Source organism: Macrotis lagotis, chromosome 1 (assembly GCF_037893015.1).
Source record: "Macrotis lagotis isolate mMagLag1 chromosome 1, bilby.v1.9.chrom.fasta, whole genome shotgun sequence".
Taxonomy (NCBI): Eukaryota; Metazoa; Chordata; class Mammalia; order Peramelemorphia; family Peramelidae; genus Macrotis; species Macrotis lagotis.
The window spans coordinates 278,068,537-278,082,113 of NC_133658.1; the positions used below are offsets into that span (position 1 = coordinate 278,068,537).

The window sequence follows — 13,577 nt, forward strand, 5'->3', positions numbered from 1 at the left end:
GATGGAGTGCAGACCGAGAGTGCATAGGGTAGGAGGTTTCGGCACAAATTATTCACCTGTATATATATATATGATGCCAGGAAGACCTGAGTTCAAAAATCTCAGACACTTCCTAGCTATGTGATCCTAGGTAAGTAGCTTACCCTTGTTTGCCTCAGTTTCCTCACCTATAAAATGCACTGGAGAAGAAAAGGACAGACAATTCCAGTATCTTTGCCAGAAAACCCCAAATGGAGATTTGAAGAGTCAGACATGATGGAACAACAACATTGAATTAGAAAAAGTGAGGAACTGGGTAAGAATAGGGATAAGGACTGGTCCTGTGTTCTTTTAGGAAACCAATAATGATATGTGATCAATACCTAATGGGATCCTAGGTATAACAGTTGATAGAGCATGGGTCCTGGAATCATGAGAACCTGAGTTTAAATTCAATCTCAGACACTTTAAGAGCCTTTTGACCCAGGGCAAGTGACTTAACTCTGATTGCCAACCCCCCCAAAAGAAATATGTTCATGTATGAATACATGTATTTATATATATATATATATATATATATATATATAAAATCAGGCAGATATATATGTGTGTGTATGTGTCTTATATACATATATATACATTCATATATATTTTTTTTCCTAAGAAAATAATTTAGGAGAGAAAAAAATCTCTGAATACAGGTATTTTTAGCTATATCATTTGTAATAGTGAAGAAATGGAAAAAAATCTAAAGTCCTAATAGTTAGGAGAGAGCTGATAGTGTAATAAGTATTAAATAGCCTGCAAGAACAATAAATATAAGGATTATAAAGAAACATAGAAAGACTTATATGAAATAATGCCAAAACAAAAAAATAGAATTCATACAGTATACACATTGACTACAACTTCTTAATTGTTAAAAATATATAATATATACTTTTCATACATGAATGTATAATGAAAGAAAGTAGAACGAGATTTAGAGGGAGATCCTGAATTGTTATTAGTTTTTGTAGGCTTAAGTAATGACAAAAAAAATGTTTATTGAATTGATTTGAATTTCATTGTAAATAGTTTTGAGTTGTAGAGGAGTGCCCATCCACATTGGTGGAGAGATTTTCCACATAGAGAGTACCTTCCATGAGAGTTCCTTCCATTACAGCTCTAGAAAAAAAAACAAACAAATCAAAAAGTCCATAAACTTATAAAAAAATTTAAGTCCAGTCCTGTATGATACAACTCCCTCCAAATGATCATCACTGCTATCTTTAGTTTCCAGGAGCTCTTCTAATCTTCCTAGATGATTTGCTAGAATATGTCAGCATACTACTAAGGACTGTAACAAAATAGAAGGAATTCAGAGTTGGAAAGACCTTCAAAGGCCATCTAAGCCATCATGAATATGAAAAAATCTTTTCTAAAATATCGCCAAAAAGAAGTCTTCAAGTGAGGAGAAACTCATTGTCTCCCAAGGAAGCATATTCCATTTTGGACTGCTCAATTTATTATATGAAGAAAACATATGGTTCTGCAAATTCCTCCCCATTAGTTCCAGTTCTGTGCCCCCCCACCCCCAGGCCCACATAGAACAAGTCTAATACATTTTTTCACATGTTAGCCCTTTAAATAATAGAAAATAGCTATCATGTTAGTGGGGCAGGTCTTCCTTAAGTCTTTTCTTCTCCAGGCTGAATATTCCCAGTTCTTTCAACAGAAATTTATAAATCAGGTTTTTCAGTACTCTTACCATCCTTATCACCCTCTACTAGACATACTCTAGTTCAGTTATGTCATTCTCCCAAACTGAACACAATAGAAGTCATTTGACCTCAGCAAAGTAAAACAGAATAATTATCTATGTTCTTCATTCTGGATATTATTCTTCTCTAAATACTGCCTAGAATACCATTAGTCCTTTTGGCTGTCTGTTGACTCATTTTGAGCTTACAGACTATGAAATCTTTTTCATAAGAACCATCATCTAGCTTTGTCTCCTCCAACCTATGCTCAGAAAGTCAATTTTTTTAAAAATCAAGAATAGAATTTAACATTTATAATTATTAAAAGTTTGCCTTAATAAATTTGACCATTCATGCTTGCCTTTTGAGATTTTTTAAAAAATCTTCTTTCTGTCATCAATTCATCATTCCCAGCTTCATGCTTTCTTCAGACTTACAAGAATTTCTCCTATATATTCTCTTTATCAAATCTAATGGCCTTTTCTCAATCCTCATCTTTCTTGATTTCTCTGGAAACTGTAACACTGTCAAATGTCTACTTCTTGATTCTCTCCTCTCTAAGTTTTCATAACACTGCTCTTTCCTGGTTCTCCTCCTACCCATCAAACCATATATTCTCAGTCTTCTTTGCTGAATTTTCATCCAGGTTACAAATACTAACTATCGTGTACCCCAAGGTTCTGTCCTGGACCACCTCCTCTTCTTTACTTTTTTCCCCTCTTTTTTTCACATCTGTATTTCTACACTAGTGATTCTCAAACCTAACTCTAACTTCTCTCTGGAACTCCAATCTTATGTCTACAGCTGCCTATTGATCATCTCATACTGGATGTCTTATAGAAACTTTAAATTCAAAATTGAACTCATTATCTTTCCCCAAAACTCTCCCATCTTCCTAACTTTATTATTGTTAAATGTATCACCAACTCTCTAGTCACCTATCCTCAAAGACTTAGGCTTCATATTTGAATCCCCAGTCTCTTTTACCTCCACCTCCATATCTAATCTGTTGATGAATCTTTTTGATTATATCTTCATAACATCCTTTTAATACATTTCCTTTTTTCCTCTGACACAACCACCATCCTGGTGTAAGTCCTCATTTCCTCATGTCTAGCCTACTTGTCAGTCTCCTTGTCTTAAGTTTCTTGTCTCTTCATTCTATTCTTCACTCAGGTATCAAAGTGATCTTCCACACTGATCTGACCACGTCATCTTCCTTATTCAATAAATTTCAGTGGTGTCCTACGACTTCCAGGATCAAATATAAAATCCTCTGCTTTGCTTTTAAAACAGGTTCTTTCCTTAATTTCCAGTCTTTTTTAAATGTTACTCCCTTTCAAGAATTTTGTGATCTAGGATTCTTGTTTCCATACTGTTCCTTGAACAAAGTATCCCATTTCCCAACAGAATGTACTTTCACTGATTTTTCTCATGCCAGGTATATGGCATGCTTTTTCTCCTTCCCTTCCTTGGTTACAGATCAAGTCTCAGATAAAATTCTACCTTCTGTAATAAACCTTTCCTTTGAGATCACTCCCAATTTATCCTGAATATATCACATTTGCAAATAGTTGTTTGCACATTGTCTCTCCCCTAGATAGTGAGCTCTCTGCAGGTAGGGAATATTTAATATTTAATTTAAATATTATTATTTCAAACTGTTTAAAATTTAATTTACTTGTCCCAGCACTTAGTTCAGGGCCTGGTAAATAGTAAGCACTTATTGATTATGTCTTTTTTTAAATCACTGATAAGAAATGAGGATTAGGATAGGTCAAAGGACAAATCACTAAGACAATCCATAAAGACAGTTTCTCCAAATTAGTATCAATCTATTAAAAACTACTTTTGAATGTAGTCCATTCAATTATACTATAATGAGCCCATTTTATCCCAAAAAGTAGAATTGTCCAATGTTTTACTTAAGTATATGATGTCTGTACCATTCTCCTAATCCACCACTATAGTCACTCTGCCAAATACAAGTCTGGCGTGACATGTACTTGATAAAACCATACCAGCTATTAGTAATCACTGCTTCCCTAAGTGCTCACAAACCAACCCTTTAATAATATGTTCTAGGGTTTTTCCAAAAATAGAAATAAAGTTCACTGACCTATAATTTGTAGATTTCAACCTTTTTTTTATTGGAAATTGAGAAAATGTTTTCCCTAATAATTGCACAGCACTTTTCCCATTCTTCATGATTTTTCAAAGAACATAGAGACTGAACTGTGTATATATATGGCAGTTCTTTTATTGCTGTTTGTTTATATTAACAAATACTTAAGTGCCTACTGTGTAAAGATCATTGATTTAGCCCCAAGAGAAACAAATATTAAATGGGGTACTGTCTCCATGGAAATTCCAGCCTAGTAGATGGAGGACCTGCTCTAGAGCCCTCACCCACTACCTCCTGCTCCTAATTACTCCTTTACATTCACCTTCATGTACCATTTCTCTCTTGGTCTTTCTTTCTTCAAGTTCACAAAAGATCAGCTCTAGTTCCATTGTGACCCAATCCTACCTGGTACAACTCACTTATCCAATTCAATCTAATCCAATATTCATTATAAAATACTTGTCGTTTGTAAAGTAACTTGCCAGGTACTAAGGATATGAAAATAGGCCTATCCTAAAGAGCATTCCATTTTACTGAAAGGATAAAGTATGTTTAAAAAAAAGTGAAAATAATAGCAGTTAGAAGTTGGGACTGGGGGCGGCTAGGTGGCATAGTGGATAAAGCACCAGCCCTGGAGTCAGGAGTACCTGGGTTCAAATCCAGTCTCAGACACTTAACAATTACCTAGCTGTGTGACCTTGGGCAAGCCACTTAACCTTGTTTGTCTTGCAAAAACCTAAAAAAAAAAAGTTGGGACTGTTTGGCCAGAGAGGAACATTGACTATTCCCTTTCTGTGGTGTGAATAGAGTCACTCTTTCCCAGTTCCTTCCTTTAGTTGTCCTCATGGACATGATTTTTCCTTTTAATCAGTACTCTTACTCTACCTTTCATGGGAGAGAGGAAGTTTTTTGAATCTATCACAGAAGAAAACACAGGGGAATGTAGTTCCTGGGGGTTAACTACCACAAAAGAGCTTAGAAAGAAAGCTTTTTTTTTCCTTCCCCCCCTCTAAGAGGACTACTCAGATTGTCCTTTTGCCCTAGAGAATCCAGGATCTGGGGCAGATTTATTTTGATCTCTGTTTGGGGAAACTTAATTATATGGTTTTGATAAAAATCTCTTTGGTTCAATTTGAACACCTAGCTGGCACTCCAGAAATTTAAAAAGAGAATTTTCTTTTTTTTTTCTTCTTTTGTAGTCAGCCATAACATCTCTTTTTTTTTCTTTTTTCCTCTAAGGTCATATGTACACAATGAATACTATCTTAGAGAAAGCATCTTTGAAGACATATGAACAATACAGAAACAATGAACATACTATTAAAGACAAGAAATGGGATTGAGGGAATAGAAAATTCACCTCTGGTTTAAGGGAATGAGAGGTGCAGAAGGAAGCAGAGAACTGGAATAGGAATCAATATCTCTGCTATTAGTAGTGTGCTAAGTGTGACTTCCTGTAATAGATCTGTCCAGTATCTTTCAGTACTGGTAAAAAGATGATTATTTCACTGTCTCGGCTTGTTCTCATGCTGTGATAATTCTGGTCATGGCTTGGACATATAAACTATGGTAGGGGGAAAGCAGCAGCTAGGGATTCTAAGGAATGGGAATGAAAAAGGTGTGGGGGAAAGACTAGCAAAAGCAATAAAGTAGGAGATATAATGCTAAATTCAGGAAGCAATAAGTAACTCAGTTATCTAGAATATATAAAGTGAATGAAGAAAAGGAATATTCCAGGAAGACTGGAAAGGTAGACTATAGATATATTGTAAAGACTTTTAAATGACAAGCTAAGGATTTTATATTTTATCCTGGAGGCAATACTTTTTGAACCAGGAAGTGAAAAAGTTATATTTGTGTTTTAGGAAGAATTATTTTGACAACTGTCTGGAAGATAGATTATAGGAGGGAGAGACTGAAAGACAGGAGCTTTATTTAATTATTGCACTATTTCATTATTCTATGTGAGAGGTCAGGAGGATTTGAATAAGGATCTGAATATAATGTGCTTATAAGGTACTGTCCCTTTGTTATGTGGACATTTTAGTTGGTGAAAAGGGGAAAAAATAGAGATTGTATGAAGAAAACTAATCAAATCAACCTTAGAAGAAACATAATCCAGCAGATAAAAGTGCCTGAGGGAAGGCAGAGGCTATCCTGAGAGAACAATTAGAGGATATTCTATTTTGAGACAAAAGTCCTGATTAAAGGTGAGGATGATTGCAGGGCCACCAATTTATTCACAAGTAACTATTTTCTGGGTTTTAAAGAATATGACTGAGAAACTATAACTCTCAAAACTGGAGACTGGGGGGAATAAATAAATAAATATAAATATATAATATTATATATAGTTTTAGTTATTTGAATTTTTCTGAATAGAACTGTGAAAATTGAAATTTTCAGCTGGAGTTGGAGATAGGTCATGGGGAAGCCCTGATTTGAGGTATTAGAAGAGCAGGAGAAAATAGGAAAAGAAAAAAAAAGAAAAAGGAAAAGAAGTTGAGCACTGCAAGAGTCGGAAGTAACTGGTGTCAGAAAAAAAACAAGGTAAAGAGAAAAGATGTTTATATCAGGCTAACTTCAGACATAGATAGTAATTGAGAACAATTGACAAGCTGACTGTGAAGCTAATGCAAAGAGCTATTTGACTAGAGGAAAACACTTTACTGAAAATTGGTTGGGGGAAAACAGAATTCTCTCCCTGTGTGAAGAATTGATTAGGTTTTATTGCCTTTTTCGTGCCATCTACGATCTCAAAGAAAAGAAATCTCTTAGGGGATAGCTTGTGTTGCTTTTTACTCCCCTCTACAACTTGAAAGGAAAAAACAGAGGTTGACATAAAAGCCTTATATCTGCTTTGCTATAAGCTGTTCAGATATAGTTTTGCTTATAAAAAAATGGCTAACAGTTTCTCAGTTCCCTGCTGGTGATGTTTGTGTTTTAAAAGAGTTTGACACTGTTTCAGTGGTCTGAGAATAGTAGAGAGGTAGTTTTGACCAGAAGGAGAGCTGTGAGGACTAGAAGGAAAGCAAATAGTAAAGTGGTTTTGCATACTATATGGCACATGGTACAGACTGTTCCCTAAAGACATCAAGGCCTATAGTACAGAATTATGAGTTATCCTAAGCTTATGAATTTCCCTCATATATCATCCTGCTGGTTTTCCAAAAATACATAACCACTCTTCTCTCATGAACAATGTATACATTGGCTTATGGAGGGGTTATGATATTTTAATTACTCATGCATTTGTCTTCTAAAGAACAAATAATACATTTTTATTGTTAATTCTTTTTCTTCTCATTTAATAATTGTTATATGGTATATCATTGTAACTAGTGTAAATGGGAAGCACAATAGTTGGGGCTCAAAAGCTGTTTTTGAGGAGCAAGACTGTATTTCTCACCCTCTTCCTCATTTCAGGATTGCTCCTAGGGAATATTGGAATAGTAACAACATAGTGGCTCTTCTAGAAAACCTTTTTGATTTGCTGAAGTGGATAGAGGTATAATGAGTCAGTTCCAGCCAGGCCAGAAAAAGAGAAAAAGAATGCAAGTGTGTATCATGCACCATTAATACACTACATGGCATCCCTCTCTAAGGCATTTTGACCTATCTCACTCCTTCTGCTATTGGAAGAAAAGATAGCAAAGAAATGCAACTATTTGCATTAAATATATTAACAAAGAAAACAAAATGTGGGCATTAGAAAAACCATAAGTTTTAGCTTAAATGACAATAAACCCACAAGAAACCTGAGTCTATTTAAAAAAACAACTCTTTTTGGAATTCCAGGAAAAGTGTAGCCTAGGAATAAAAAAAATCAAGTATTTGGAAAAATTCCAAAAAAAAGGCAGACTTAAAGAAGTTTTTACAGGGGAAAAGGCATCGTTCCAAATATGAAGTCAAGTCCAAGGGAGGGAAACAAGAAGCCTGGAAAATGTGACAGGTAATGATGGGATTGGTACAAAAACCATTAAAAAAAAAACTTGAAAAACAGGCCAAAAGAAATTCTAAGTCCATTACTGAGAAAGAATTTAAATACTAAGAAAGGAAGCCAAAGGGAGAATCAATGAAGTTCAAAATGATAAGAATTCAATCAAGGATGAAATTACACAGACCAATGGAATAAGTTATTTGCCTCAATCCTTAGAAATTAAGAAGATGGGAACATTATAATAAGTTATGGTGGAAGACACATTAGTCTTGAAGATAAAAGACTAGCCAGTCATATCCTGACTTTTATATTTACTAGTTAGGTGATCAAGGACAATTGAGTTCCTTTCTCTAGTCCTCATTTACTACATCCATGAAATGGCAGTTATTATGCTTAAAATTCAATTCAAGAAAAATTTGAACATACCTACAGCTGGGAGAGAGCATCAGAAATTCTGACCTAGAACACTGAATTTATTCTTTTAATTTATATTTTATTTTTACAAATACATGTTATGAAAGTTTTTCAACATTCATTCATATGTATATTTGTGTGTATATATATATATGTGTGTGTGTGTGTGTGTGTGTGTGTGTGTGTGTGTGTGTGTGTGTATATATATATATGTGTGTGTGTGTGTATTTTTTTATAAGGCAATGGGGTTAAGTGGCTTGCCCAGGGCCACACAGCTAGGTAATTATTAAGTGTCTGAGGCTGGATTTGAACTCAGGTACTCCTGACCCCAAGGCCGGTGCTCTATCCACTGCGCCACCTAGCCACCCCTACATATGTATATTTTTAAGTTACATAATTTCCTTCCATCCTCTCAGTGGCAAACGTCAGGTAAATATTATACATATACATTTGTATTAAATATGTTTATAGATTAGTCATTTTCAGTATGAGGAATTAGGATTAAGGGAAAGAAATACATAAGAGAAATTTTTTTTAAAGTGAATGTACAAGGCGGCTAGGTGGCATAGTGGATAGAGTACCGGCCTTGGAGTCAGGAGTACCTAGGTTCAAATCGGATCTCAGACACTTAACAATTACCTAACTGTGTGGCCTTGGGCAAGCCACTTAATCCTGTTTGCCTTGCAAAAAAAAAAAGTCAATGTAGTGGGGTGGCTAGGTGGCACAGTGGATAGAGACCTGGAATCAGGAGTATCTGAGTTCAAATCCGGCCTCAGACACTTAATAATTACCCAACTGTGTGGTGTTGGGCAAGCCAATTAACCCCATTGCCTTGCAAAAACCTAAAAGAAAAAATAATGAAAAATAAATAAAGTGAATGTAGTATCCATCAGATTCTAAAGGTTTTTGTTTCGTTTTGTTTTTCTTCCTCTCAATGGTGATAGCATTGTCCATAGGTTGGTCTCCTAAGGTTGGCCTAGCTCTCTGAACTGCTGAGGGGAGTTGCATGATCAGGGCTGATCAACTCACATTGTTGTTAATGCATACAATGTTCTCTTGGTTCTGCTCCCTTCACTCAGCATCAGTTCATGTAATTCATTTCATGCTTCTCTAGAGTCTGACCACTACTGGTTTCTTATAGAACATCAGTATTCCATAATATTCATATACCATAACTTGTTCAGTCATTCCCCAATTGATGGACATTTCAATTTCCAATTCTTTGTCACTTTGTCACTTTGTCACAAAAAGAGCTTCTATGAATATTTTGGTACATGTGGGACTTTTCCCATTTTTTATGATTTCTTCTGGATATAAGCCTAGAATTGGAATTGCTGGGTCAAAGGGTATGATCAATTTTATTGCACTTTGGGCATAGTAGAACACTGAATTTAAAAGGTACTATCACTTGAATATGCTTGAGCAAGCTCCTTCTTCTCCCTTCCCTTCTCTCTCCTTCCCTTTCAGAAGCAACTTTAAGCCTGCATCAGGGGTCTCTGTCTTTTCCTGTACTCAGGAGTATTCCCCAGAGGTGTGCTTGAGCTGATTTGAGACAGATAATTGTTAAATTTTCAATTTCAGAAACTGGGAGATGCTATAAATCAGGCCTTGATTTATTGATTTGTCAATTGTTTAGACTTAAGAAAGTGATAGAAAAAATGTTAATTACAGATTAAACTTTAAAATGTTTCATAAATACAATTATTTTCACAGTCAGTTGTTAAACATTTACTAGAACACCCTTGCTTTGGTGCCATTCATGCACTTGGCCCTGGTGCAAAAATTCCTACTTATGGCTCTTGGTTTAGGGAATAAGTTAGAAAATTGTTTTGATTAGAAATCTGTGAAGGGGGCTAATATGAAATAAGTATGGAAAGCTATTCTTCCATAGTGGTTGCGGGAAAAGGCTTTATAAGACATAAAGTACTATTGAAATATGAGTTATGATGATAATGTAATCATCACTAATAATCACTAATGAATAATAAACAGTTAAGCAAATACCTGTAGTGTGAAAATCAACATGGCTTCTGTAAGGAGAAATGACATTTAACTATATCTTAGAATTATTTGAATGGGTAAATATGCACTGATAAAAAAGGAAACTGTTTAGATTCTAGTTAGAGTTTCAAATAACTTTTGACAAGGTTACATATACATCCTAGACTTTTTAAAATTAGTTGTGATAACCAGGGAAAAATTAAATGTAATATTAAAATGAGTTATGATAGGATTTGCAGTCCTTTTTCAAAAATATCCAACTGAATATTGTAAAAACAAAAGGTAAGGGTAAACAGGCATTCCTCTAAATAAAGAAGTGTAAACTAAGTGTACTAAGTTTGGGAATGGTGCCTAAGTTCCTCCAGACCAGTGTCACCATAACAAATTTCAAGGAGATCACCTAAGGCTACATGAGGAATCAGAAAAAAGAGGTAGTGCTGTCTTGGGTCAAGCAAGCAAAGCTATTGTGTTCTAAACTCTCATATATGAGCCAGGAATCTTGTATTTTCTAAACCCAGGAATCTAACTCTTTAGAATTATAGAGACATTAAGTTTAGGATTGTAAAGAAGTCCAACTTTCTAGAGTAAAAAATAAGTTTCCAGATTTTTTTTACTTTCAAGGTAACACCTTGTAGTACACTTCAAAGTAACCACCTAAAATATACACAGATTTTACAAATTCTTTTTAATTGTTTCACCTCCTCCCTATATTACAGATTCATACCACATTACTGACAGGCAATAGGACTTTGGGAACTTCTTTAAAACAGTAGGTAAATGGATTGGGGATGACTAGTCATTTCACAAACTATCCCCCACTTAAAAGTAGAATTCTCAGCTGAAGGCTGCATACCTTGTTGCCTGCCCTTCCCAGACTGGCATCTATGACCTACACCTCACAGGTCTCAAACTTGATTACTTCACCCAGTTCATTCTTTGTCTTTCATGCTGGAAGAGGACCATGACATCAGGGAGGTGATGCCATGACTTGCAAGTGAATTGGATTTAGGTCAAGGGGGCTGTGCAAAGTCATCAGTCTTACTCTCTCTACCAGAGCCATCTGGTTCCAGTGACCAGATATAGATCAGGATGACTAGAGATGGTCCCAGATATGGTAGGAAACCTTGACTTTTTTCACTTGTTCTCCCTCAGTGCCTCAGAGAAGGCCAAGGGATCTTAGAGTCTTAGTGATGGGGGACCTGATTAAGAATTGTTCTTCCCAAAGTCCTTTAAACCCCTGCTCCCCACCCTCTCTACTCCTCCAACTTTCAGGATTTGGTGACTAGTAAATTTAGAAATCCCTGAAGTCAAATGTGAAGTATCTTCTTATAAGAAAACTAAGCTTCCCTTAACCCTGAGGATAGAGGCAATGCATAGACTTAAGCTGGTGATCCAATGTCTTGAAAAGCTAAAATTTAAACACCAACCACCCACATTTACTTATTATATAACCCTGGATAAATCATTTAATCTCTTTCTGAGATTCAGTTTCCTCATTTGTAAAATGGGGCTGAGACACAGCAATGTTCTAGTTGTTTAGACTTGTCTTTGTAATGAAGAGAACCCAAGTTCAAGTTTTCCCTCTGATTCATTCTAGCTATGGACAAGTCACAGATTGTTGTTTATTCTTCATTCTAGAAGAGGGCCAATAATCTCAGGAGAGACAGGAATGTGCAGATTCATCAACCTCACTCTCTTCTCTGGTGTCTTCTGAATCAAGTGTCAAGACATAGATCAGGACAGCTGCCTATTCCTTCCACTACTCCCAAACTAGTACCTGTAGTCCTTAGCTCACAGGTTTAGTGTGAGGATCAAATGAGAATGTGTATACAGCTCCTTAGTCATTATTTCCAAAATAGAAAAGAATAATCTACTTTACATGGGTTTGGTATAATGCTGCCTGGACATAAGAAAGAGATGATTTCAAAGGTTCTTCCAGCTTCAAGATCCAGACTAACATTATTGTTAGTCAAGATATTAACCAAGAATAGTACCACCCACCCCAGGGGCTTCTCTGCAGGAGAGAAGATCTTGGTAGAGACTAGGACCAAATTCTGAATGGGAGTGGGAAAAATCAGCTCAATACACATCCATATTTGTCTTCAGTATTTCTATGCACCCTCTGAGGTAGCAGCTCCCTTGTGTCCTGGGATGGAGAGAGTTGGTCAAGTTTAAGGTATCAAGACAGGTGGGAAGATATAATTCCTTCAGATTTCATGTTATATATATATGAAAAGATTCCAGGTTCATTTTGGAACTTCTTTCCCCAGGAGACTGTGTGAGAGTTTACAGACAGAGAAACTCTGGGGACCAATAATTATTCTGGTGGACTAGTACTGAAATAAGATAGCCACTGCATGACAAAGAGTTAATACAGAATGCAGTTAACATGGAATGAGACATATATTTTCATATGTGGCCAATGGATGGATTTGTTTCCAATAAAGAGCATGGCTTAGTAGATAGAAAGGTGGTCCTCCAAGTTCCTGTTCCACTCCATTGCCAGACTGTCTGGAACAAAACCTTGTCACCCCAGTTCCTGGTTCTTGTGGGCCCTATCACCAAAATAGCTTCTTTTTTTTTTTTGAACATTTTATTTATTTGTTTTCTTTTTCTTTCTTTCTTTTTTTTTTTTTTTAGATTTTTCAAGGCAATGGGGTTAAGTGGCTTGCCCAAGGCCACATGGCTAGGTAATTATTAAGTGTCTGAGGTCAGATTTGAATCCAGGTACTCCTGACTCCAAGGCCGGTGCTCTATTCACTGCGCCCCCAGCAGCCCCTTGTTTTCCAATTATATACAATAGTAATATCTACCTATCATTTTTTGTAAGGTTTTGAATTTTACAATTTTTCCCTCACCCTCCCTTTCCTCCCCACCCCCCACAGAAGGCTGTCTGATACTCTTTACATTGTTTCCATGGTATACATTGATGTAAATTGAATGTGTTATAAGAGTAAACATAAACCCCCCGCTTCCCCCAAGAAGATGAGAAACCTCAAGAATAGAGAGAGAGAGAGAAAAAAAAGATGTACTTCAGTCTGTGTTCAGATTCCAATGACTCTGTCTCTGGGGTGAGCTGCTTTCTTTATCATAAGTCCACCAGAGAATTTGCTTCAATATTTTTCCCACAGCTGCTATTACTAGCTGTACCTCTACTCTATTCCTCCCCACTCTCATTTATTCTATTCTCTCTCTCTCTCCTTTCATCCTGTCCCTTTCCAAAAGTGTGTTGTATTTGAGTACCCTCTCCCTCAATCTTCCCTCTCTTCTATCACCTATTCCCTCCTTCCTTCCCCCCATTTCCCCTTATCCTATCCCTTTCTTCTCATTTTTCTCTAGGGTAAGATATTTCCTCACCCTATTAAGTGTGTATGTT

At 36.0% G+C, this 13,577-nt stretch overlaps 1 protein-coding gene across 1 annotated transcript in view; it reads right to left on the minus strand.

Moving 5' to 3' along the window:
* Positions 1-972: 972 nt before the first annotated feature.
* LOC141505094 (dual specificity testis-specific protein kinase 1-like) overlaps positions 973-13,577 on the minus strand; it is a 59,652-nt gene continuing 47,047 nt past the window's right edge. The window contains exon 9 of the mRNA XM_074210612.1: positions 973-1,146. The gene's annotated coding sequence lies outside the window, so the exon portion shown is untranslated. The remainder of the gene's footprint in view (positions 1,147-13,577) is intronic.